The sequence below is a fragment of the Manis javanica genome, chromosome 4, assembly GCF_040802235.1.
Source record: "Manis javanica isolate MJ-LG chromosome 4, MJ_LKY, whole genome shotgun sequence".
In the NCBI taxonomy this organism is placed as follows: Eukaryota; Metazoa; Chordata; class Mammalia; order Pholidota; family Manidae; genus Manis; species Manis javanica.
The window spans coordinates 163,658,480-163,686,088 of NC_133159.1; the positions used below are offsets into that span (position 1 = coordinate 163,658,480).

The 27,609-nt window shown below is 40.2% G+C and overlaps 1 protein-coding gene and 1 long non-coding RNA gene across 8 annotated transcripts in view; one reads left to right on the forward strand and one right to left on the reverse strand.

Moving 5' to 3' along the window:
- Positions 1–27,609, reverse strand: part of LOC140849278 (serine/threonine-protein kinase TAO1-like) — a 135,688-nt gene that overhangs the window by 26,211 nt on the left and 81,868 nt on the right. For 4 of the 7 annotated variants that reach the window (XM_073236276.1, XM_073236275.1, XM_073236277.1 and 1 more), the window contains one exon: positions 7,820–7,899. The exons of the other annotated variants lie outside the window; for them this stretch is intronic. The gene's annotated coding sequence lies outside the window, so the exon portion shown is untranslated. The remainder of the gene's footprint in view (positions 1–7,819; positions 7,900–27,609) is intronic. 7 annotated transcript variants of the gene reach the window in all.
- Positions 12–26,170, forward strand: LOC140849308 (uncharacterized). The gene is made up of 3 exons (XR_012131052.1): positions 12–2,845; positions 7,833–7,917; positions 25,047–26,170. It is a non-coding gene; the product is annotated as an uncharacterized lncRNA (long non-coding RNA).

Consider the following 27,609-nt stretch of genomic DNA (forward strand, 5'->3'; position numbering starts at 1 on the left):
CGCAGGCTGGAGAGCTGGCTGAGCTGAGCGGGGAAGCTGTCACTAGGCGGTGCGGCATCCTCAGAGGGGGCCGTGTCTAACGGGGTTTACCCGCTGCTCAACACTGCCAATGGAGCAGTGAGGCCGATGGTGTTCAGCACACCCCTAGTGGACTTCCTGATTGCAGCTGGAGGATGCCACATCTCTATTCCCAGATGTCATGACTGGATACTGCCTGAACCATGCTGGCTTTGAGGCCTTGAACACACATGGAATTCAGCTCATCTCCCTAGCTGCCCATAAATTCATCTCAGATATTGCCCACAATGCTCTGCGGCACCACAAAATGAAGGGAGTACACTTAACCATGGAGGAGTTGACCCCTGCCCTCAGTGAGTACAACATCAGTGTAAAGAAGCCACACTACTGACAGGATTGGTTTGAAGATGGCGGCATGAGAGGTGAGACAGAGGCCTCCTCCCAAAACCACATAGAGCATGAAAATATAATTAACACAGCTAATCCTGTGTGACCAATCCAAACGGAACAATATTTGTATTAGAGTTGGGGAAGTAATTAAAATGGCAAAGATCAAGGGTAAGGACAGAGTATTAAAAGAAGCCAGAGAGAAACACCTGCTTGGGGATAAAGCTCAGTGAAGAGGAAACACGTATTTACCAGGTGAAGGAGGCCTCGAGTTCAATCAAATGCGTTCTCCTCTGGATTTACTCAGCATGGCAATTACAAAATGTCACAGAATCTTGGTATTAATTAAATACGTTTTTTCCCTTTTTACATGTGTTTGACAAAGAGTATCAAGATTTGTTTTGACCCATTGAAAACTACTTCTTTATGGTGGCACAATGTCATCATGTTAATGAAAAAAACAATCTCCAAACTACATTCAGTATGGAAGGAGTTTTAAAAAGTCAGAGCCTGAGCGCCCACATCTTGTAAGGCTTGGTAATACTATCAGCAACACAGTCAGCAAGGCCCCCCAGAGGCAGCTCAGCAGCCCCGCTGGCAAAGTGCTCAGAGCCAGTCAGGGCTGCGCTACCCGGACTTCAAGGATAACGAATCTATAGACGCTCTGCCATCTGTTTTCCACTTTCAGGGTCGTGTGAGAAGTTATCCTAACAGGAAACAACCCCAAAAGCCCCTTGCCGACTGGAAGGAGTCAGTAAAATGGGGTGTATGTATGTAGGAGAAGCATAGAGAGGGGGAGGGAGGAGGAGGAGGAGGAGGAGGGAAGGAAGGGAAAACAAGCGGGAGGGACAGGGAGAAAGAAGGCAGAAAGTTAGGAAGGAGCTAAGGATGTGGGGAGCCTTCACCGGCACAGAGCCCAGGAGGAGCGCCAGACTCGCACACCCCAGAGCCAAGTGTTCGTCTCTAAACTGCCACCTCCTCCACTCCCCACCCTGTTTGAAACCTTCCCCACATGCAAAGGAAGACACATGACTTCAAATCGGGACCAGCTTAGGACGGAGCTCTTCTGAATGTGTACAATAGATCTGAGTCATTTGTTCGTTTTGTAAACATGAAGAAATCACACTTTTAAAACTTCCTCCTTCATGACTTCACAGTACTTGATAATATGCTTAGCATGGAACATTTACCCTTTTCCTTATCCATACCCAAAGATGTCAAGAGGTACAGATTTTTTTCACTCATTGAGACAGGTGACAATTAAGAGAGAGCTCAGTAGGGCGGCAGAAGCGGGAGGGACAGTGGCCGTGGTGTCTAAAGCCTAGGCCGGGCCACACAGCACTGAGGAGCAGCCCAGGAGAGCATTTCACCAAGGCCGCTGCCTTCCTCTAGGAAACCATCCCACTCAGCTCCCCAACCCCCAAGTGCCCACTCAGTCAATCAGTGGTAATGACCTGTTTATGCCACTGTCATCCCCCCCCGATCTGTAAACAACTGAAGAACAGGGACCATTTTTGTTCATCTCTGTGTCCCATGCATGGCACATGGTAGGGGCTCAGTTTCAGTAGCTGGAATCCAAACTTGTGGCGTCTTTGGTGGGTTAAAAATTGCTCCCTCGCTTTTCTGTGGAAAAGGAGTTCTGCATAAGACCTAGAGAAGAGTTCTGGGAGCCATGGATTCAGGAGGGTGGGTCACCTCTAGACCTAGGTACCACTTGGCTCTATCATAAATTGGGGGATACATGCTAAATTTCCTGTTTCTTCCCATTTATTTCATTAGGATAATTAAGATGAGATAAAATGAGGAAAAACTTAATGTATGTATCAAAGTAGTAACAAAAACATCATGAGTATGGATAACCTGGCGGGTGGGGTGGGGGGACAGTTTCTGAAAAGGCAAAGCAGGATGACTGGTTGATCTTGTTTTCATCTGCAAAGCCTACGGGTGTCCAAGCGTTAGCACTCGTGTTAAGTCCACACGCTTCATTCATGGGCGCCAGATGACAGCCCGGAGGCAAGGGCAAGAAGAGACTGGAAGGCAGGGACAAAACAAAGTAAGCATAAGGAAGGCGTGGAGAAAAGAGGGTCTCAGAACTTATTTTACAGACTCGATAGGAACATAAAAAGGTCTCAAATCTCTGCCTTTATGAGCTTGTGATGAGGATGATGCGGTTGGGTCACAGCTACTTCCCTTTTCTTAATTTTGCTCCATTTCCCCTACTCTAGACCTGGTGGTAAACAGCGAGATGCCACGGGACAATCAACACACGACGCCCAACGCTGCAGGACATGGCCAGCCTCCGCCTCCCCAGTGTCTCTGACTACAGCTCTCCTCCGTGGCTAGAAATTCCCTTAAGACGCAAGAGAAGCACGGTGAGGGAACCGGATGGGGGAGGCCTCCCTCTCTGAGGCCCTCAGCTGCGAGCCCTGTGAAGGAGAAGGTAGGATATTCATATCGAAATTTCACAACAGTCTAGAGAGCGAATAAAGGAGGCAGGCCAAAAATACATGAAGGGTGACTATCAAGGAGGTAGGGAAATTATGTAGGGGAGGTAATGAGCACACTAATTATAATAGTCCTAATTAGGGGAAAGGGAGCAAAATAAAGAAAAGGGAAGTTTCAGTGTTCAGGAAAAACTCTGCTGGGCCCATTAAAGGAGCGATGAGCTCCTCAGCCTCTTCACACAGACCGAAGGCCATTCAACTTGACCAAGTTGCTTCAGAATGAGCTAAAATTATTTAAAGGGAATTTTATTTTTGTTACCCAAACTAGACTAGGTTACTTGATGACACACAGAAACCTCTTGTATCTAATTTTATCATTCTGTTCTCAATTCTAAGTTAAACAGTACAGTAGCTCATGATAAAAAGCCTGTGACTATTTCATTCCAAAAATATGATTTGACATGTAGGGAGATCAAAACTGGCAAAGCGAGAACAAGGAAAAAGAATGAAATATAGTCAAATATGCTTCAATTCACAACAGATTTACAGATGAGAGCTAGCAAAAAGGAATATTAAAAGTAGGACTTGTTTCTCTTATTTTTCAGAACTAATTCAATTTCCTTATTTTTCAGTTAATACATAGATGGCAATTAAACTTGATCCTTGTCAGTAAACAGTAAGGAACATTAGCTTTCAAGTTTTAACCTAATTTCATAATGACAGTCTAGAACAACTCTCACACCAGTTGAATAACTGACTGTGGTTAACCTTCATGTTGTACTAAGAGACTGCAGTATTAGAGTTTATGGTTTCTTTCCTAGCATCAGGAGTAAAACTTTAAGAAAATGTATTTTTTCTTCCTCATTAGCCCAAGGTATGATTCGTGCCACTTTCATTTGGTGAATGTTTGCTGACCACCACTATTTCTGAGGCACAGAGGATATAGAGGCTGGGGACTGAAACATACAAGTAAACCGGTGACTACAGCCTAGCATGCGGGGCACCAGTGTAGACATGAGCTTAGGAGGCTGTGGGAGCTCACAGGAAGGCTCTAAACAGGAAGGCAGGAGGGATGCTGACACTGGGAGGAATCTTGAAGGAAAAGGAGGTGAGATGAACAAAGGCCAAGAGTGAGTGAGAGAAAGCAGGCTTGCACCCATCATCCTCAGCGGGCGTTCAAGAGCAGCAACTCCAACACGTACAGATACAGTTACATACACTGTAATAAGTTAAGTAATAAACACCTTTTAAAGTGGTTTTCTGATGTTACTTGGTATTTTAATCCATATAATTATTTAAAGGTCTCCTGAAATGTAAGCTATATACAGGTGCTTGACTGCTTCCTCTTCCACCCACCCACCTACCACCATTAACTGAGGGTTTATCATGCCTGGTGGGCCCTGCATATACCAAGGTCAGAAAGACATAGCCCCTGATCTCAAGGACTAACTGTCTAGTGTTGGAACAGAAAGTACCATTAAAATACAGTGTGGTAAGTAATATGAGTTTCAGCAGTGGGCTCCAGAGGAGAAAGATGATTCTAAGCAGGGTAGGAGGGCTGCTGCTGGGCCCCTGGGTGGGAGTGATCAAGATGCCTTTAGAGACAATGACTAAGGCTACTTGCCATCTCTGTATTAGTTCTGAGTGTGTGGCTCAGGAATGCCAGGGGAGGATGGAACACAGCTAGACCTGAATGACACCAGATATTGCTAAGTGATGACCCTTCCATAGCAGCTAAAGTGACAGGGCACTTAAAGAAATTTATCCTCTCTGCATGTGAATTACAAACATACAACATTTTTTGACAAGATTTCTTAGGGTAAATCATATCTTGTGAGGAGGTACTCGGAGCTCTCCCCAGCTTGTCTGCTCATGCTTGCTCTTTATGTCAGTAGTAAATTCAGGGCTAGAGCTATAAATAAGTTTTCAGAGAATGCTTTAAAAACAACCTTTGGTCTGATTTCAGATCCTAAGATGTCTTAAAGCACCCCGATGGCCTGATTCAGTCTTTATCAAAAAACCTTTTCCATAAACATGCAATTTCATCATACATATTACTCCTGTAATAAATTTCATTTAAAATCCTACTTCTGACAACAGGCACTATATTTTGAAAGGATAGACAGCCTGCAGGCAGATTTTAAAGCAGAGTTTACAACACTCAGGATTTTATAATGCAGGTTTTCATCTTGTACAAGATTAACTATATACTTGCTAACTTGATTTTTCTTTTCTTTTCTGTATTGCTTCTGAGGTTCTGATGAAATGTTTGCTGCCACTGCTAATGAAATTCAGAAAAGGACCATTGGTTTTTTTACTTTGCTTGGGAATTTTGATGCAATAGATGTTTTCACACTGCTGTCAGAACAAATAAGATTTGTTATTTCTAAGTGTAGAAAGAACATAGCTTTTCAAAAGAAAAGTGAAAAGAGAATTCAAGCAAAAGGGACTTAGGGAAATCTGGCAGGAAGAAAGTTTTGTGTTCTGTTGATCTGAGTGCATGAGAAAAATGTTTTTAAGAGCTTTTATATCAAAGGCAATTTTTTTCAACCACCATCTAGAAGAGAAAAACACAGTGCCTTGAAGTCAACTGTTTGTTAATTATAAGAAAATAGTGCTTTGGTGGAAAGTGCACCAGAATGACTGAAAGTTCCCAGCTCTGCAAGCAAACAGCTGTGTGACCTGGGAGCGGTGCCACTTAACACTATTGTTCTTGACCTTGCCCTTCCTCCAATCTGAGAAAGGGCTGAGAATAGGAAGGAGGTAGACTCTGTAGTTTCAAAAACCATTCAGTTTTAAATCCTCTATCCTTGCAGTCATTGTCAAAATTATGCCCAGAGAGGAATCAGGGTACAAACAAACAAAGATTTTCCTGAATATTTAGGTAGTTGCCTCCAATGACTTCATTTGATCGTAAGGGAAACCCGCTGCCTTCAAGAGTCAATCTATTTGCAAACCAAACTTGCACAACATCCTAATTTGTTACAGAAATAAGTGGCCATTAGTAACTTAGGCCACTCGGCTAGAATCTCTCATGCTCTGCAGTGGATTAGAACCTTAGCTCTACATCTGCAGGTCACTGTCTTAGCCACAGACTGGAACTTTCTAAACCAAGTCCAACAAAGGAGCTGTGAGTAAAGGGAATATTCTTTCTTTGGGGAGTTTTATTTTTTAACAAAGTGAGAGTACCAAAAAACAAATTTTTACTCTCTGAAGTTTTATTTTAGTCATTTTTAAGCCAATAATATTCCAATACTGTGTTGTGGTTCAATGTTGTGAGCGGAAACTGAGAGACAGGCAATTCAACCTTGGATTCCTCTATGGTCCACATGTTAATTATGCTGTGTCATGAGGGCCATGTTCCATCCCTGAGCTGTTATGCTGACAGCCCTCCTTGACCATCAAACCATACTTTTCATCTGTGCATCTCTTTATGTATTGTAATACATAATTACATTTAATTGTCATATTATCCTAACCTTACTGATATTCACAGAGGTTAAGTGCTTTTAAGTTGATCACAGTTACTACACAAGCAGAATGAGTGTAAACCCAGTTCTCTTTATTCTAAATTCAGTGCTTTCCTAATGAAATGCCAGAGGACCAGTGGTTAATAATTACTGTGCATTTACTATGTGTCAAACATGGGCTAAGAGTTACATGTCAGGTTATCTTATTCTATCATGATAATAATTCTATGCTGTAGATATTATTACTAACCCCACTTACAGATGTGGAAAGTGAGACCACAGAGAGGTTACATAACATGCCCAAGGTCAGAGAATTATCAAGAAGCACAATCAAGATTCAAAGGCAGGTGGTTTGCTTTACCAACTTGTCTTTCAACAATTAGGCCAGAGTGCCTTCCTACGATAGCATAGCCACCCTCATCAGTTTCCGCCCATAATTTAAGTGAAAATATCTGCAAGAGTCCAGGCCTGCCCAAAATAGCTGGACACTAGAGCTCCGAGTCATGTGTGACACAGGTCGCTGTGTCAGTTCATCCTGTTTTTGCACAGCTGACGATTACTCACAGTGCCCAGGCACAGTGCGCTACATACAGATGATGCACAGTAACTGTGCTGAATGGAACCCAGTGAAAATTACCAGGTCATCATCAACAACGACTGACCTCCTGACTTTTGCAGGCTTGTATCTGTTTTAAAATTAAGAGACAAACACCTGAGATCACATGTAAGTTCTGACTCACAAATCAAGGGAATAAGTAGAACAGAGGTTAAGTGTGTGACCACCAACTATATGTAGCCTGCAGACAGGTTTTGTTTAGCAACACATTGCTTTTAAATTTTCAATCAATAGCTAATATTTAAAATTTAAGCTATTTCATTAAAAAAAACAAATTTCCAGTTTCTATAGAAAAGTTGGAAGCTATAAGACACTAGACAAGGGCATCTGTTCTCTAGAGCATCAATTTCAATGGGAGGGGTTTTTATCCACTTACTTTCTTCCTTGTCCCCAATACGATCTGAGTTTGCAAGCTATGAGCTATAGAGAATGTGCAAGAAGACTTCTAAGTCCATCTGAGTCTTCTATAATTCTTGAATCACTGTTTCAAAACACGCGATAGCCTTGCAGCATACATGGCACATGGAAATTTTAGTCACTTAGCCCCTGAGCTTTCATTTTTGCCTCAGATAGCAAAATAAACAGACAGCTCACACTTAACTTGGTTTAGCCGTCTCTAAAATGAGAATGTCTCCAGTATTAAAGCACCACCACAAAAATGACAAACCAGCTTCGTGTCCTTTCACTGGCTCCAGGTCAAATGACCTACACAGTTTTTTGCCGTGCTCTGCACAGTTGGGGCAAATAGCAAATGGTATCTCACTGATGTGTTTTAAGGGTGAAATGCTATCATTAGCAAAAACTCTGAATGTTTTTTAAAGTCATCTTCATCTACTTATAACTGTCAGAGTTGTTGGCAAGAAGTTGACTTTGCATTCACTGACCTCTTTGGGGTAGGTGGGCAGAGCTCCTGAACAAGTCCGTGGTCTCTGCAGCTATGCTACTATTCAGGAAGACTGGAGGTCTGTACAGCAGCAGCCAGGTAGGTAAACATGAAGGTGAGAAAGTCTTAAATTACTAAACATGTTTATTCAATCCAAATATAGTCACAGACAAACTACAACAGTATAAAACGAGATTTCCCTTACCAAATTTTAGATTTTAGATGTAATAAAAATCTTTTCTCCATTAGTCAGTTAATTGCTATTGAATCCTGTGTCTTAAATAAAAACATCTAGAGACATTTAAAGGCTTTCTCCTGTCTGGGTCCCAAACAAAAATGTAATGAAACATACTAGGGGTCAAAAGCATTGCTGCAAGTATATTCAGTATCAGTTTATATTATAATCAGCTATATTATAATCAGACTTCAAATAATAGAGACTTTCTTTTTTTAAATGAGGTTAATAGGATCATTCTGAACAGGACTATTTGTGTTACTATCATGTACGATGATAGGGAATATGCAGTGTCTTCATTGTTAAAAAAAATTCCTGCTTGTTAGAAAGTCTGCAGTCAACTTAGCTTTATTGCATGAAATAAGCAGTTTGCACACACAACAATAAAACTGTTTAAGAGAAGAACGTAATAGGCTTAGCAGATGTTGCAATCACAGAACATTCTAGATAAACGGTTTTAAAAGACATTTCCTCAGTTTAGAAACTCTTTGGAAAATCAAATTTAGTTGCTGAATTTATGCACACTCTCTCTGAGGTAGTATTTGGGCCTGTTTTTCTCTAGTAGAAATACAAGACTAAGTTTACAATGAACCAACTTCCAGCAACGGTAGCTCACATTACCCAAGTTCCTGCTTGTGTTACTAACAAAGACATCTTGGTGGTTTCTTCCAAAAATCATCTTTACCATTTGTTTGCTGAAAGCTTTTGGAGAGTTAAACTGTCACTTTCTTAGTTATGAGTGCTTCAACGTTTATTCAACAACCACTAAATGAGGACATAGAGATGGTTCCTGCCTGCAAGAAACTTATGCTTTACCAGGAACACCAAATACGACAAATAAAATACATGCTTGTTGTTATACAGTTTAAGCCATTTCTTGCTAATCTGTAGGGAGTGTAAAAGACTGTGCTGGGTTTATTACGTTCATCCTCTGCTAATAAACAATGCAACGTTCAAAAGGACAAGTTTTTTAAGGCTGATGAATGAAGAAAAGGATTTTAGCTCAAACGAAAGAAAAAAGTGTTACAATTTTAAAATGTGGCTTAATGCAAACTATCTACAGGCAAGCATGGAAATCAGCCAACATTTTAAAGGTACATGCTTCTTTCCTAACAACAAGGTTGGATGATGTGTTTGATTATTTTCATAAATTATAAGTTATTATTTATATGTCTTAGTGTCTCAACTATTAGCTTCGAAAAAGAAAAATATCAAGCCATCTTTCCATCTTAATGCATCCGTTCTCCTTATGACCACTACATGCACTTTACCTAAACATTCATGCTGTATCTGAAACAAGTTTAGGCAGACTTTACTTACTCCAGTCTACCAGTTTGATTCTAATTATTACTCTTACCTAACAAAATGCTTGTTATCATAACATACTCCACTCTAGTTTATTTGTGAGGGAAGTCTTAGAATGGTCATTACCGTTCTTAAATAACAAGACCATTTCTCACATGGAAGTTATTCTTCTGACAGTGGCATAGAATATGTTAATGTTCACACTGCCATAATCAACCACTTGCAATATATATGCAGAAGGGGGCAACCCCTGATATGTCTCAGTGTTCCATCTGTGCTGCCTCAGGCTCAGCCGTGTTTCAGCTCCCAGGCGCAGTGACCCACAGCTATCAAAATATTTACCCCTAAAATAGCTTTGTAATAAGAGTGGAATGTCCTTTTTCATGATTTCCTTTGAGAAATACATATGTATTTAACTGGCAATTCTAAACTTTTGGAGATGATAAATCACGTAAATCTACTTATTAAAAAAAAATCCCTTCATGGTGGTTATGGGTGATGTATTATAATACCTACACAAATACACAATATGTTTAACATGCTTTACATTTTCACCTTTGATGATGGCCCTATCCTCCAGCTATGCCTCAATTGCAGTCCCATCCTGGTTCTCACTGTGAGCTGAACCGTCCCTGATAGATGGTTAGTAAGCCGACAACATTAGGTATGAACCTTCCTCTTCGGTCATCAAAGGCATACCAACACTATACATAGCTAGTGAAAGGTGAAGGGTGACAGAGGATTTTGACCAGATATAAAAAGCAAACATCAGTAGTGGAACTGCAATTTACATTACAGAATGAAAAATGAAACAACACCCAAAATAAGCAAAGGGGAAACATCCCTCCTGATTGAAGCAAAAGCATACCCAAATCTACCCAGGTTACAAATAGCCAATCCTCACTGCTGAGGAAAATACCTCTACCATCTGTATACATGGTCACTGCATAATCAGTACCTAAAAAACAATGGGCTGGTCACTTTGGGTTACCCTGAATGTGAAGGGCAAGGGGAAAGGTCAGTTCCAGCAAGGCTCACACACACACTGCACTTGCCTTTGTTCCTGACTGTTCCCAGGGCCCAGCCGGGGCACCCCCTTTGCTTCACCTGGTCTAGCATTCTGCCTTCAGGGCTTCTTTGCCATCCCCAACTTCCAATCCTTGGAAGAAACCAGACAGGGTGGCAAGGAAACCTGACAGTAGGCCAGGACAGGGCATTCAAGAGCCTCTAACTGGTACCACCCGAGGGCCCCAAAGATTTCTCAGTATCTCACGGGAATGTGGCACTTGTTCTACATAAATAGGAAGAATTCTCTTAACTTTTTTCTTTTTAACAACACAATAGAAGTAAAATAACAAAATATCCATGCTTACTTCTCTCCAAAACAACGGAGACCACCATCATATAATACAATCAATGAAAATCCAGCAAATATTTGTTGGGCTATATGCACGGCATTGCAAACCCAGACAATTTAAGAGGTCAAATATGTTTAATTTTTGGAGTCCCTCACCCTAACATCGTATCAAACATACTAAAAGCTATACTCATAACCCACACGAAAAATAAGTTTATGGCCAAAACATTTTTGAAAGAATTATTCTATTTTTGTTTTTTAAACTATTTGGCTATGGGTTACTCATTTATGTTTGCTATAATTTCGCAGTAATCACTCCCAAGTTTAACATTTAATGAAGATAACATAGTTAGTTTTATATTTGTTTGCTTAAACACTTATTTTTGATCCTATACTTTTTTTTTTTTTGAGAGGGCATCTCTCATATTTATTGATCAAATGGTTGTTAACAACAATAAAATTCTGTATAGGGAGTCAATGCTCAATGCACAATCATTAATCCATCTCAAGCCTAATTCTTGTCTGTCTCCGATCCTATACTTCTTTGTGTGTTTCAGCCAATCATTTTTCTTTCAAGATCTCCAACATTTTTGAGGTTTCTGAAAAGTATGATATCATTTGGTCATTGTGCCCCTACTGCCTAATGAATACCCCGGTGGCCTTGACTGTGATACCAAGAGAGAGGCAACTTGAAGGGGAGATGCCTTCCTCAGGAACTGGCAGGAAAGATATTGAGCATCAAGAGCAGGAAACCGAGGTGAGGCAGAGGATGGCTGACAGATCTCACGTGACAGAGGTACAGGTTCGGCCAAACAGCAAACAGGATATCCAACCATTCAGCAATCACTCTGTGTATGCCCATCAAGAGACACAGATGAAAAAAGCACTTTCCTCCCCTCAAGGAATTCATAACCTAGTAGGGGCAACAGGACTTTAATGTAGAATGCAGGGGCACAGTGTGAAACCTGATGTAACAAAGACCTCAAGCACCACAGAAATACAGAGGAGGGAGCTTTCACCAGGGCCACCAAATTGCACAACTGCAGGGGTGTCATTCACACTGTCATCTATGTGAATGGTATTCCCCATAGTTTGTGCAGGGTGGTGGTCATGGCTGAAGGGATAATAAAAGGTTTTCCAGAAGAGATGGAATTTGGGCAAGTCTGTGAAAGACCAGATGCTCCTCCAATTATAAGCAGTGTAACCTCCACGAGTGTCCATTTATTCATCTCTAATAGGGATAATAATACCGACTTCATTGAATTATTACGAGAGAACAAAAAGATGTATACAGTATACTATCCATACCAACTCCATCCCTCCTTCCATTTTCCCTCCTTTCTGTACTTGAGCTTCTACCACATCTGGCACTCTACCAGGCACTTTATTTTTTATTTATTTATTTTTTAAAATTCATTTTATTATCATTAATCTTCAATTACATGAAGAACATTATGGTTACTAGACTTCCCCCTTTACCAGGTCCCCCCATACAAACCCCATTACAGTCACTGTCCATCAGCGTAGTAAGATGCTGTAGACTCGCTATTTTCTTCTCTGAGTTGCACATCCCTCCCTATGCCCCCCATCACAGTATACATGCTAATCGTAAGGCCCCCCTTTTTTTTTCTTGCCCTTATCCCTCCCTTCCCTCCCCTCCTGCCCAGTCCCTTTCCCTTTGGCAGCCATTAGTTCCCTCTTGGGTTCTGTGAGTCTGCTGCTGTTTTGTTCCTTCAGTTTTTCTTTGTTCTTATACTCCACATATGAGTGAAATCATTTGGTACTTGTCTTTCTCCACCTGGCTTATTTCACTGAGCGTAGTACCCTCTAGCTCCATCCATGTTGTCTACCAGGCACTTTATATATGAGGGACGATACACACAGTTTGTCTTCATGAAATGTACAGTAAAATGACGCTACTCTATTACTAATTATTCTACAGAGAGTGGTAGGAGGAAGGTGGGTCAACTAAAAGCATAAGCAAACAATTAAGTCATCCACTTTTTCAGGAGAAAGAAAGAGGGTTTCAGGGTGTTAATAACTCTGCTGGTGGTAGGACTGAGAGAGAAGCAAGAGACAACTGCTCAGCAACAGCAAGTTAGGGGGTACAGCAGAGTGGCAAATAAGTGTTATCTACTATCTTAATTCTCATCAACTGATTACCTGGAAGGCTGTGAATGAACTCATGACTGTCCGTATTCACGATGGGCACTGCAGAGGCTTGGGGTGCGATGTGAGTGGTAAACCAGGCATTCTTTGTCTAAATGATATTATGTTGCCTGTCTTTGTAAAAAGCCATGTCTGGAAGATCTGTGTCATTTCTTCAGCAGAGATCTAGAGCACTAGAGCAGGCAGGAGACCCAGGAGGGAGGGGGGTAGACTGCTGGTCAACTGCTGGCACAGTACCAGGCCAAGAGATCAAAGGAATACAGGTTTGTGGTGCCTGCTGTAATGAATTGGTTTGGTATGGAATTCATACTGGGCTGAGTCACCAAAATGGAGCCAATGGATTGGAAAAGTGAAAGAGACCGAGTTTTGGAGGCAGAGAGTCTTGTGTTCAAATTCCAGCTCTTCCAATTACTAACTTCTTATGGCACTTCATCTTTCTGAACCTTAGATTCTCTTGATAAAACATGTGGATGTTAATACTTACCCCATAGGGTTACGGGAATGGTTAAAACACACTGTGCAGCACCTAAAATACACTGGAAGTTCAACAAATAATACTTCTGTTTTCTGAAGGGACTGGAGAGCCATACATAGAAAATTCTATAAGGAGTGAAACTCTACTGATGGAGTTCATAGCTCACTGGGGAAAGGTAATTTTTAACCAAAAGTTTTAATGTAAGATGACAAGTGGAGGCAAGAATTAGGTACAAACGACATGGGATCAGAAAACGGGATGGGAGAGAAATCAAGGGAAGTTTCACAAAAGTTGCTTCAAAGGACATCAATTTTTTTCCAAATGGAGTGAAAGAAAGACATTATTCTATGAAGAAGTAAGAGTAGGTAGAAGAGATGAGAGGTGTGAAGTGTTTTAGGGGCTTTTCAGCTGAGATGTCAAACTCATACAAGACAAAAAGCAAGAAAGAAGATGGGAAAAAGGAATGAGTCATGTGCTGAAGCCAGTGAGCATAACTTATTGTTTGTTGTATTATTATTATCATTATTTTTTATTTTGGTATCATTAATCTACAATTACATGAAGAACATTATGTTTACTAGGCTTCCCCCTTCACCAAGTCCCCCCCACATACCCCTTCACAGTCACTGTCCATCAGCATAGCAAGATGCTGTAAAATCACTACTTGTCTGCTCTGTGTTGCACAGCCCTCCCCGTGCCCCCCTCGCACTATACATGCTAATCGTAATGCCCTCTTTCTTTTTCCCCACCCTTATCCCTCCCTTCCCACCCATCCTCCCCAGTCCCTTTCCCTTTGGTAACTGTTAGTCCATTCTTGGGTTCTGTGATTCTGCTGCTATTTTGTTCCTTCAGTTTTCATTTGTTCTTATACTCCACTTATGAGTGCAATCATTTGGTCCTTGTCTTTCTCTGCCTGGCTTATGTCACTGAGCATAATACCCTCTACCTCCATCCATGTTGTTGCGAATGGTAGGATCTGTTTTTTCCTTATGGCTGAGTAACATTCCATTGTGTATATGTACCACATCTTTATCCATTCATCTACTGAGGGACATTTAGGTTGCTTCCATATCTTGGCTATTGTAAACAGTGCAGCAATAAACATAGGGGTGCATCTGTCTTTTTCAAACTGGAGTGCTGCATTCTTAGGGTAAATTCCTAGAACTGGAATTCCTGGGTCAAACTGTATTATTATTTTTATTATCTTCAGATTGGCCCAAAATTTCAAGACCAATCAAGAACAAATAGATTAATACACTAGAATTCTAACCTTAGTGAAACTAAAGATGCATTTATCCTGCATAGAAAACAACCTAATTGGCAAATAAATAGCGTAGAATTGGAAATGTCATGGCCCATATGAAAAACACCTGCCCAACTGAAAACTGGTATGTGACATCCAGTTAAATGAGAGAAGAGCTTGACAACTCAGAAAGCAACTAGTTTTTGAAAGCTAGTATTGTCTTTTAAAAATTCAGTGACAGAAAAATAAAATCACTAAACTGACAGGAATTACAATGAAATTAATACAAGGAAATGTCATTTAATTTTAAAGGGTCCTATTTTGCTCATTTACTTTGGGACTCCTTATTTTAAATAAGTTAAAACTTTTTTTGTTTTATTTTATTATTTTGCTGTTTTAAAATCCTGAGTGCTTGAAGCTTTCATTTGTGTTTGGGATCTCCAATCCACCACACAGTATGTGTTGCACTTCACCTGTACAAAGGGGGTGGGTGGGGAGCAGGTACAGAGCAGATAGGCCTTAACACAGTCTGAGAGGTCCTTATCTCAGGAGCACTGGAAGGCCTCTGAGAATGAAATCATCAATGAGGTGAATCATCGGCAACACATTCCACCTTGCAAAAGGAGACGCACCTGAACTCAGCGTGAATTGTGCTGAAGAGGGCAGAAGAGGTACCTAGCGGGACTGCTTTACAAAACCGAGGCACCCACTAACTCCGGGTTTCTCATCAGGAGCAGCAGATTATCAAGGAATGATCACATTCCTAAAACTCTCACACTGACCATCCAGCGACCCCATGTCCCACGTACAGAAACAAAGTCACGGGAAAGATACCAGCTGACCCAACCTGCCATCTGAGCCAGGAATGGGGTCAGAATTTAAAAACCAGTTTCCAACTTCACCATTCATTTCTTAGCTCACCCTACTAAACTGAAAGATACAGTTCAGAGGATCATCTGATAAATCATGATCATACTGTGGTATAAATAAAGAATTAAATAAAAACCAATTGTAACCTCAAATGTGCCCATAAATTGTAAGTTGGATAGGTAGTTTTGAATAACACTTTCCAATTCTTTTGAATTAAAATAAAATTTAAGATGTTGTAGGAAGGCAGTTCAAACAAAAGCTAATTTTGTTTAATGAACTAACCAGGAAGGCATTGTGAAAGTACTGTGCAACTAAATGCTTAGCTAATTACTGTGAGATCAAATAACTGTTACCATAGTTACTGGACACTGTTTTCCATAATAACTTTTATCACTTCAATAAATCTTTGTGATGCAAGAAATATAAAAAGTTTACTGTAACATGACTATAATGTTTTGGAAGGCACACACTGATGACTGACCTACTGAAATTACCTTCCCATATTTGTCAGTGAACAAGGGGTGATACTGTATCTAGTTGACTCAATATCAGAATGTTTCACTGGCTTCTTTTATAGACTGTAATTCCTCAAAAGTTGAATCTACCTGGTCCTGTCATTCAATGGAAAAAATCAGAGTGCACCCTCAGTGTTATATCTTCTCTTTGAATGAGAATAAAAATAACAGCAACTATTTATGAAGCAATAATTGTCGGGTTCCACACTAGGAAGCTGACATACATCATCATCTAATCCCTCCCACACTGTTATAGCCCAATGTCATTTCAGTTCCCTCTTGGGAGTGATTTCAAATCAGGTCTCTACAGCTCCAAAGTCAGTTCTCTTTCCATTATACCACAGAGCCTTATAACACAAAAGAGACAATTTCACTAACCGCTTTCTTGCTGCTAGTTTACAGAGTTAAAAGTTATACCAAACTGCCACTGAAGTCTCCCTGACATAATGACTGACTGCTCTGCTGGCGGAAATGATATCATCGCTCCACTGGAAAATGGGCATTCATTCCCTGGATATACTGGAGTGGAGACTTGGTTATACTGCTAGGGTTATATTACTATTCCTGGCTCCACCTGCTCCCCATCCACATATGCAGGGCTTAGTCATTTGGGCACTTTCACTCATATCCTGCTTGCCCTTTTCGAGACCTAAATGCAGAGATTTTTGAGTAAGTGAAATGGTGAAATGGTCTAATAAGTTAAGACTAACAATAAACTTGTAGTATGAGTGTGATAAGAAAAAGGAAACTGCATATTCCAAATCCGGTTCTGTCAGTGTGAGGCTGGATAGCCTTGGGCAAGTCACTGATGATCTCTCTGGGTTTTCCCATCTGAATAATGGGGCAATAATCTCCACCTACTAACTCACAGGGATATTAGGTAGATAAGTTATTTAATGTCGTTGAGTTCTTTGAAGATACAAAGTACTAAGCATTACAATCATTATCAAGGTGAAATGAAAACCATACATATGATTACAGTTATTAAAAAGAATAAAAGGGCGGAGCCAGGATGGCGGAGTGAGTACAGCAGTGGAAATCTCCTCCCCAAAACACATAGATCTATGAAAATATAACAAAGAAAACTACTCCTAAAATAGAGACCAGAGGACACAGGACAACATCCAGACCACATACACACCTGCAAGAACCCAGCGCCTTGCGAAGGGGGACGGGAAGGCCACAAACCAAAAAGAAGGGAAGCTCTTCCAGCAGTCACTCGTACCAGCTCTGCAAACTATCTCTATCACCATGAAAAGGCAAAACTACAGGCAGACAAAGATCACAGAGACAACACCTGAGAAGGAGACAGACCTAACCAGTCCTCCTGAAAAAGAATTCAAAATAAAAATCATGAACATGCTGACAGAGATGCAGAGAAAAATGCAAGAGCAATGGGATGAGATGCAGAGAAAAATGCAAGAGCAAAGGGATGAAGTCTGGAGGGAGATCACAGATGTCAGGAAGGAGATCACAGAAGTGAAACAATCCCTGGAAGGATTTATAAGCAGAATGGATAAGATGCAAGAGGCCATTGAAGGAATAGAAGCCAGAGAACAGGAACATATAGAAGCTGACATAGAGAGAGATAAAAGGATCTCCAAGAATGAAACAACACTAAGAGAACTATGTGACCAATCCAAAAGGAATAATATTCGTATGATAGGGGTACCAGAAGAAGAAGAAAGAGGAAAAGGGATAGAAAGTCTCTTTGAAGAAATAATTGCTGAAAACTTCCCCAAACTGGGGGAGGAAATAATTGAACAGACCATGGAATTACACAGAACCCCCAACAGAAAGGATCCAAGGAGGACAACACCAAGACACATAGTAATTAAAATGGCAAGGATCAAGGACAAGGAAAGAGTTTTAAAGGCAGCTAGAGAGAAAAAGGTCACCTATAAAGGAAAACCCATCAGGCTAACATCAGACTTCTCGACAGAAACCCTACAGGCCAGAAGAGAATGGCATGATATACTTAATGCAATGAAACAGAAGGGCCTTGAACCAAGGATACTGTATCCAGCATGACTATCATTTAAATATGATGGCGGGATTAAACAATTCCCAGACAAGCAAAAGCTGAGGGAATTTGCTTCCCACAAACCACCTCTACAGGGCATCCTACAGGGACTGCTCTAGATGGGAGAACCCCTAAAAAGAGCACAGAACAAAACACACAACATATGAAGAATGGAGGAGGAGGAATAAGAAGGGAGAGAAGAAAAGAATCTCCAGACAGTGTATATAACAGCTCAATAAGCGAGCTAAGTTAGGCAGTAAGATACTAAAGAAGCTAAACTTGAACCTTTGGTAACCACGAATCTAAAGCCTGCAATGCAATAAGTACATATCTCTCAATAGTCACTCTAAATGTAAATGGACTTAATGCACCAATCAAAAGACACAGAGCAATAGAATGGATATAAAAGCAAGACCCATCTATATGCTGCTTCCAAGAAACTCACCTTAAACCCAAAGATAAGCATAGACTAAAAGTCAAGGGATGGAAAAATATATTTCAGGCAAACAACAGTGAGAAGAAAGCAGGGGTTGCAGTACTAATATCAGACAAAATAGACTTCAAAACAAAGAAAGTAACAAGAGATAAAGAAGGATGCTACATAGTGATAAAGGGCTCAGTCCAACAAGAGAATATAACCATTCTAAATATATATGCACCCAATACAGGAGCACCAGCATATGTGAAGCAAATACTAACAAAACTAAAGAGGGAAATAGACTGCAATGCATTCATTTTAGGATACATCAACACACCACTCACCCCGAAGGATAGATCCACCAGGCAGAAAATAAGTAAGGACACACAGGCACTGAACAACACACTAGAACAGATGGACCTAATAGACATCTATAGAACTCTACATCCAAAAGCAACAGGATATACATTCTTCTCAAGTGCACATGGAACATTCTCCAGAATAGACCACATACTAGCTCACAAAAAGAGCCTCAATAAACTCCAAAATATTGAAATTCTACCAACCAATTTTTCAGACCACAAAGGTATAAAAGTAGAAATAAATTCTACAAAGAAAACAAAAAGGCTCACAAACACATGGAGGCTTAACAACATGCTACTAATAATAATCAATGGATCAATGAACAAATCAAAATAGAGATCAAGGAATATATAGAAACAAATGACAACAACAACACTAAGCCCCAACTTCAGTGGGATGCAGCGAAAGCAGTCTTAAGAGGAAAGTATATAGCGATCCAGGCACACTTGAAGAAGGAAGAACAATCCCAAATGAATAGTCTAACATCACAATTATCAAAACTGGAAAAAGAAAAACAAATGAGGCCTAAACTCAGCAGAAGGGGGGACATAATAAAGATCAGAGAAGAAATAAACAAAATTGAGAAGAATAAACAATAACAAAAATCAACGAAACCAAGAGCTGGTTCTTCGAGAAAATAAACAAAATAGATAAGCCTCTAGCCCAACTTATTAAGAGAAAAATAGAATCAACCCAAATCAACATAATCAGAAATGAGAATGGAAAAATCACGACAGACACCACAGAAATACAAAGAATTATTAAAGACTACTATGAAAACCTACATGCCAACAAGCTGGAAAACCTAGTAGAAATGGACAACTTCCTAGAAAAATAAAACCTCCCAAGACTGACCAAGGAAGAAACACAAAAGTTAAACAAACCAATTACAAGCAAAGAAATTGAAACAGTAATCAAAAAACTACCCAAGAACAAAACCCCGGGGCCGGACGGATTTACCTCGGAATTTTATCAGACACACAGAGAAGACATAATACCCATTCTCCTTAAAGTGTTCCAAAAAATAGAAGAAGAGGGAATACTCTCAAACTCATTCTATGAAGCCAACATCACCCTAATACCAAAACCAGGCAAAGACCCCACCAAAAAAGAAAATTAGAGAGCAATATCCCTGATGAATGTAGATGCAAAAATACTCAATAAAATATTAGCAAACAGAATTCTACAGTATATCAAAAGGATCATACACCATGACCAAGTGGGGTTCATCCCAGGGATGCAAGGATGGTACAACATTCGAAAATCCATCAACATCATCCACCACATCAACAAAAAGAAAGACAAAAACCACATGATCATCTCCATAGATGCTGAAAAAGCATTTGACAAAATTCAACATCCATTCATGATAAAAACTCTCTGCAAAATGGGAATAGAGGGCAAGTACCTCAACATAATAAAGGCCATATATGATAAACCCACAGCCAGCATTATACTGAACAGCGAGAAGCTGAAAGCATTTCCTCTGAGATCGGGAACCAGACAGGGATGCCCACTCTCCCCACTGTTATTTAACATAGTACTGGAGGTCCTAGCCATGGCAATCAGACAAAACAAAGAAATACAAGGAATCCAGATTGGTAAAGAAGAAGTTAAACTGTCACTATTTGCAGATGATATGATACTGTACATAAAACACCCTAAAGACTCCACTCCAAAACTACTAGAACTGATATCGGAATACAGCAAATTTGCAGGATACAAAATTAACACACAGAAATCTGTAGCTTTCCTATACACTAACAATGAACCAATAGAAAGAGAAATCAGGAAAACAATTCCATTCACCATTGCATCAAAAAGAATAAAATACCTAGGAATAAACCTAACCAAAGAAGTGAAAGACTTATACTCTGATAACTACAAGTCACTCTTAAGAGAAATTAAAGGGGACACTAGTAAATGGAAACTCATCCCATGCTCATGGCTAGGAAGAATTAATATCGTCAAAATGGCCATCCTGCCCAAAGCAATATACAGATTTGATGCAATCCCTCTCAAATTACCAGCAAAATTCTTCAATAAATTGGAACAAATAATTCAAAAATTCATATGAAAACACCAAAGACCCCGAATAGCCAAAGCAATCCTGAAAAAGAGGAATAAAGCAGGGGGGATCTCACTCCCCAACTTCAAGCTCTACTACAAAGCCATAGTAATCAAGACAATTTGGTACTGGCACAAGAACAGAGCCACAGACCAGTGGAACAGATTAGAGACTCCAGAAATTAACCCAAACATATATGGTCAATTAATATTTGATAAAGGAGCCATGGACATACAATGGCAAAATGACAGTCTCTTCAACAGATGGTGCTGGCAAAACTGGACAGCTACATGTAGGAGAATGAAACTGGACCATTGTCTAACCCCATATACAAAGGTAAACTCAAAATGGATCAAAGACCTGAATGTAAGTCATGAAACCATTAAACTCTTGGAAAAAAACATAGGCAAAAACCTCTTAGACATAAACATGAGTGACCTCTTCTTGAACATATCTCCCGGGGCAAGGAAAACAACAGCAAAAATGAGCAAGTGGGACTACATTAAGCTGAAAAGCTTCTGTACAGCGAAAGACACCATCAACAGAACAAAAAGGAACCCTACAGTATGGGAGAATATATTTGAAAATGACAGATCCGATAAAGGCTTGACATCCAGAATATATAAAGAGCTCACACGCCTCAACAAACAAAAAACAAATAACCCAATTAAAAAATGGGCAGAGGAACTGAACAGACAGTTCTCTAAAAAAGAAATACAGATGGCCAACAGACACATGAAAAGATGCTCCACATCGCTAATTATCAGAGAAATGCAAATTAAAACTACAATGTGGTATCACCTCACACCAGTAAGGATGGCTGCCATCCAAAAGACAAACAACAACAAATGTTGGCAAGGCTGTGGAGAAAGGGGAACCCTCCTACACTGCTGGTGGGAATGTAAATTAGTTCAACCATTGTGGAAAGCAGTATGGAGGTTCATCAAAATGCTCAAAACAGATCTACCATTTGACCCAGGAATTCCACTCCTAGGAATTTACCCTAAGAACGCAGCAATCAAGTTTGAGAAAGACAGATGCACCCCTATGTTTATCGCAGCACTATTTACAATAGCCAAGAATTGGAAGCAACCTAAATGTCCATCGGTAGAGGAATGGATAAAGAAGATGTGGTACATATACACAATGGAATACTACTCAGCCATAAGAAGTGGAAAAATCCAACCATTTGCAGCAACATGGATGGAGCTGGAGAGTATTATGCTCAGTGAAATAAGCCAAGCGGAGAAAGAGAAATACCAAATGATTTCACTCATCTGAGGAGTATAAGAACAAAGGAAAAACTGAAGGAACAAAACAGCAGCGGAATTACAGAACCCAAAAATGGACTAACAGGTACCAAAGGGAAAGGAACTGGGGAGGATGGGTGGGCAGGGAGGGATAAGGGGGGGAAGAAGAAGGGGGGTATTAAGATTAGCATTCATGGGGGGGGAGGGATAAAGGGGAGGGTGGGCTGTACAACAAAGAGAGGACAAGTAGTGATTCTACAACATTTTGCTACGCTGATGGACAGTAACCGTAATGTGGTTGTTAGGGGGGACCTGATATAGGGGAGAGCATAGTAAACATAGTATTCTTCATGTAAGTGTAGACTAAAAATTAAAAAAAAAAAAGAAAGAAAGAAAGAAAGAAAAGGGGGATTACTCCTTGACAGGATAAAACTATTGGTAAATCAAAGATCAACACATGCTTTAAATATCCTTAATGTTGATCACTTAAAGGGTGTCAGATGATCAGCTATGGAGGTACTCTTTTCTGATAATATTCCTTTCTCTTAATAAAAAAAAAAAAAGCAGTTCCTGTGTGCTGACCTCCAATGAGTTCTGCACAGTGGTATAGAGGGCATGTCAAAGTGTGGGCAAAGGGTCTGTTTGTTTCTATGCAGAAGATCAAGGCCTAGCTTGGCTACCCAGAAAATGAACTAAGATACGATATGAGGAGGAGCTTCCGGCATCAGCACTCTCTGGAGGACTCGTGCCGGGGGATGATCATCAAAAAGCCTCCACAGGGATCTGAGCAATGCTGCGGTTGTGGCTGCATCCACCCCACCGTCTCCTGGACTTGCCATTGGAATAAGGAGGAAGATGTCTAGGCTGGCATGTGCATACAGTGAGACAACGAATTTGACCGGATCTGTACTGTTGGAACTCAACCAGGAGTTGGGAGGGGTGCAAGGTGTAGCACTCCAAAATCTTATGACTATAGACTATCTATGGTTAAAAGAACATATGGGATGTGAACAGATACCAGAAATGGGCTGCTTTAATTTGTCTGATTTCTCTCAGACTGTTCAAGTACATTTGGACAATATCCATCATATCATAAACAAATTTTCACAAATGCCTAGGGTGCCTAAATGGTTTTCTTGGCTTCACTGGAGATGGATGGTAATTATAGATTTGCTTTGTTTATGTCACCGTATTCCTATTATGTTAATATGTGAGCGCAAATTAGTTGGTAGTTTAAAACCTATACATGCTTAAGTTACTCTACAAGAAGATATGTCAAAAAAATAATCAATCCTCCCATGTTTTCCTCCATATGCTACCTCTATAGCTTTTCTTCTTCCTTCCTAATTACAACCCTTAAATAGAATTCGTGCCTCATATCGAATTTACCGAGTATCATAATTCCTCCAGGTGGTAAAGAAACCTCGAGACAAGTGCTGGGCATAGAAGCCACAGGGCATAAATCTGCCAAGTAAAAAGCTAACCTTTTCAAACAATATGGCTTCTCTCTCACTTACCAACTTTACATTTCCCTGTATGGCCCCGGAAGATGGCTGGTTAGCCAGAGACGGGTAAGATTCCTCAAGGGAGGAACAACCTAAGACAGGCACAGTCGCATGGGGGCCATCAGGTGAGAATTTGGGGATCAACAGAGGTGAGGCTCAGAACCTCACCCCCCCTGCTTTGAGAGAAATCTTCTGCATCCGTGGATGTCTTGCTGCCCTTGTCTAGCCTGGATTAATACTTAGTCCATAGGCACACACCTGATCATCTGATCATCTACATTTGCCCTCTTACAGCACTAAACTATGTTTTCTACCTTTATCTTGCATCTACCTACCACTTCAGCATTTTATTAAAAATAAAAATAATAATAATAATAGAGGGAGAAATGTGGGATCAACATATAAATCAAGTACAAAAATCAAATGAATATTCATATTTGACCTGATTGTTTATGGGTCATAATGCGTGATCAAAACCGAAAGTTTCTGTGATGAATGCCCTTGTACTGTTCACCATGTAAGAATTTATTCACTATGTAAGAATTCGTTCACCATGTAAGAACTTGTTCGTTATGCTTCAGAAGATTGGAGACTGACGAGAATTAGGCTTGAGATGGATTAATGATTGTACATTGAGCATTGACCCCCCTATACTGAATTTTATTGTTGTTAACAACCATTTGATCAATAAATATGAGAGATGCCCTCTAAAAAAAAAAAAAAAGTATGACAGAAAACCACTATCAAAAGGGTGTCCTACTGTAGTGAAAGCAAGCATACATCCTCCAAAATCCTGAGGTAGGAACCTTAAGGCTCCCAGCAATGAAACTGGATTCATATCTATTCAGCACTGTTCCAAAGGTCTCAGTTTCAAGAGGTCAAAAGCCATTTCATCGTTGGCCTCAAAAATGAACTGGCAGGAGTCATGTCAAAGACTGAATCAGCCTTGGATGACTCAGCAGCTATAATCTTGCTCAGTTGAGAGATAACCAAAGGCTGACACCTCTGTCTTTTGTCCCGCCATTACCTGGGCATAGAAGCCGCAAACTTGTCCTTGACTCTCCTCTTAGTTCCTCCTGTTCCTTCCATTCAGTTGGTGCCTGCTGCCTCCCAAATAGCTCTGTATTCAGCACCCCCTCTCCCAGCCCATGTAGAAAGGACCTTCAGTAAGACCTTCCCCACTTACCACAATTTCTAGAATAGTCATATAACTGTCTTCCTGCCTCCAACTTTCCCTCCCCCTTAAATCTGTTATCCTACCCAGAATGTAACCAAATGCTTATCATGACTTGCTTCTGCTTAGAATAATTCAATGGACACCATTGCTTTCAGGATAAAATTAGGATTCTTTAGCAAGTAATGTAAGGATTTACATAAACTGTAAATACTGTCTCCAATTTCATTTGTCACCTCTCCCTTTATCATATTCTAGTCACACTCTCTCTTATAATTTCCTGTGCTCACTGCTACTACGTCTTCTACACTGCATTGAGACTGTCACTACTTGTGAAGATACTAGTCTTGAAGAATCCTATGGGCAGTGACTGGTCTTCTTCAGCCTGGAGTAAGTATGTATGTACTCAATCAATGTTAAATGAATGCCTGAATGAATGAACAAAGGCTTCCAGAGGACATGTTAGCCAGTTATGCTCAATGCTCTCAGCTGGGTGAAGGGCTCTTGAGCAATTCACTAATTAATTTGATTGATGTTTTAACTATGAGGAGGATGATAACTGATGCAGGATATCTTGTTACTAAGACTTGAGTGAACTAAGTTATCCTTTGTAATACAGACCTAAATGATTTAACTGTGCCTCTAAGATTTTAGATTCAGTCAGATCCCATGAACTATTGCCAAGAAGCAAACACTCAAAGTATAAAACAAGAGTGTTAATGATTTTTAAGAAAGCTGTGATCTTGGGATGTTCACATCAGAATCCCTGCTGTAAAAAACCTCTCTTTATCAAAGTCATGACAGCGACAGGAAATAAATCAATCAAGCAGTGAGTGGCATACAGAGGAGTATCATTCTAAAGTGGTAAGGTTTTCTTGGCTCCACAGATAAGAGAAAAAGTGAAGGACAAACAGCATTTTACTCCCTTGCTCTGGAATGCTACTGGACACATAAAGCCAGATCGGCCATATATGAATCAGCTTCTCCCACTTAAAGTCAAAGAGACAAATCTCATTTTGGGGAATGAGTGAAGACAGTCATATACAAGATTGTATTTTATGGAAATAAAAAAAAGAATTATGAAACATAAAGTACATTAAACATAAGACATGCTCTCTTCCCCAATTTCTGCGAATTGTAGAAGTCTTTGAAATTGATAAAACCTGAGAGATTTAAATATCTATTAGTCAATTAGTCATCCAGGAAAAATATCTATCAAGTTAACTTCATTTAAAGTTCACCCACTGGTCACCCAATAGAATCACCTCTTATTTTACTGTCCCTTTTTTTTAATTAAGGTATCATTGATATACACTCTTATGAAGGTTTCACATGAGCAAGATTGTAGTTACTATATCAGTAAATATAAGATACCCTTATTATCAAGTCCCCCCCATACATTGAAGTCACTGTCCATCACCATAGTAAGATGCCACAGAGTCACTACTTGTCTTCTCTGTGCTACGCTGTCTTCCCTGTGACCCCACACACACCATGTGTACCAATCATAATACCCCCTCAATTCCCTTCTCCCTCTCTCCTCACCCACCTTCCCTCACCCCTCCTCTTCAGTAACCTTTAGTCCCTTCTTGGGTTCTGTGAGTCTGCTGCTGTTTTGTTCCTTCACTTTTGCTTCGTTGTCACACTCCACAAATGAGGGAAATCATTTGGTGCTTGTCTTTCTCCACCTGGCTTATTCACTGAGCATAATACCCTCTACCTCCATCCATGTAGTTGCAAATGGTAGGATTTGTTTTCTTCTTACAGCTGAAAAATATTCCAGTGTGTATATGTGCCTCATCTTCTATATCCATTCATCTACTGATGGACAGTTAGGTTGCTTCATGTCTTGGTTATTGTAAACAGTGCTGTGATAAACATAGGGGTGCATCTGTCTTTTTGAATCTCAGATCTTGTTCTCTTTGGGTAAACTCCTAGGAGTGGAATTCCTGGGTCAAATGGTATTTCTATTTTTAGTTTTTTAAGGAACCTCCATATTGCTTTCCACAATGACTGAACTAGTTTACATTCCCACCAACAGTGTAGGAGGGTTCCCCTTTCTCTGTATTCTCGCCACTATTTGTTGTTCCTTGTTTTTTGGTTGTTGGCCATCCTAACTGGTGTGAGGTGATATCTCATTGTGGTTTTAATTTGCATTTCTCTGACAATCAGCGATGTGGAGCATTGTAGGCCACCTGAATTTCTTTTCTGGAGCAGTGTCTGTTCGTGTCTTCCGCCCATTTTTTAATCAAGTTATTTGCTTTTTGGGTGTTGAGGCATGTCGGGTATGTCATTTACAAATATATTCTCCCCCACTAGCTTCCTACTTGTTGACACTCTTCCTCCTCCTGGATCTCAATTTTTACTATCTAAGCTCAAGTCTACTTCTGTGACCATTCATTAGTCTGTATCTGCAGGCCCTGACACTGCTGGCCATATCATTTTTCCTGAAATTAGTTCCGCCTGTGGCTTTTATATTCCTATGGGATCTTACATCTCCTCCACCCCAGACTATTCTTCCCTTGATGGTTCTTCCTCTTTCTAGACAATGGACCTGTGTCCAACTCAGACATTTGTGTTATTCCTGCTCAGGCTTCAACATTACATCTGGATATAGAACTTTGAGACTATTCATTTTTGGCTTTGATCTTTCTCCCAGGTCCAAGTTTGCATCCCCCACCACCTAAGGGATATTTTAGTTGCTCATCACACAATTTCTTCAAAGAAAACATGTTTGCAACCGCATATAATATCTTTTCCTTCCCTCTCCAAACAGTTTCCTTAGTGTTTTTCTACAATCGATTGACTGTTCTCTAGGGCA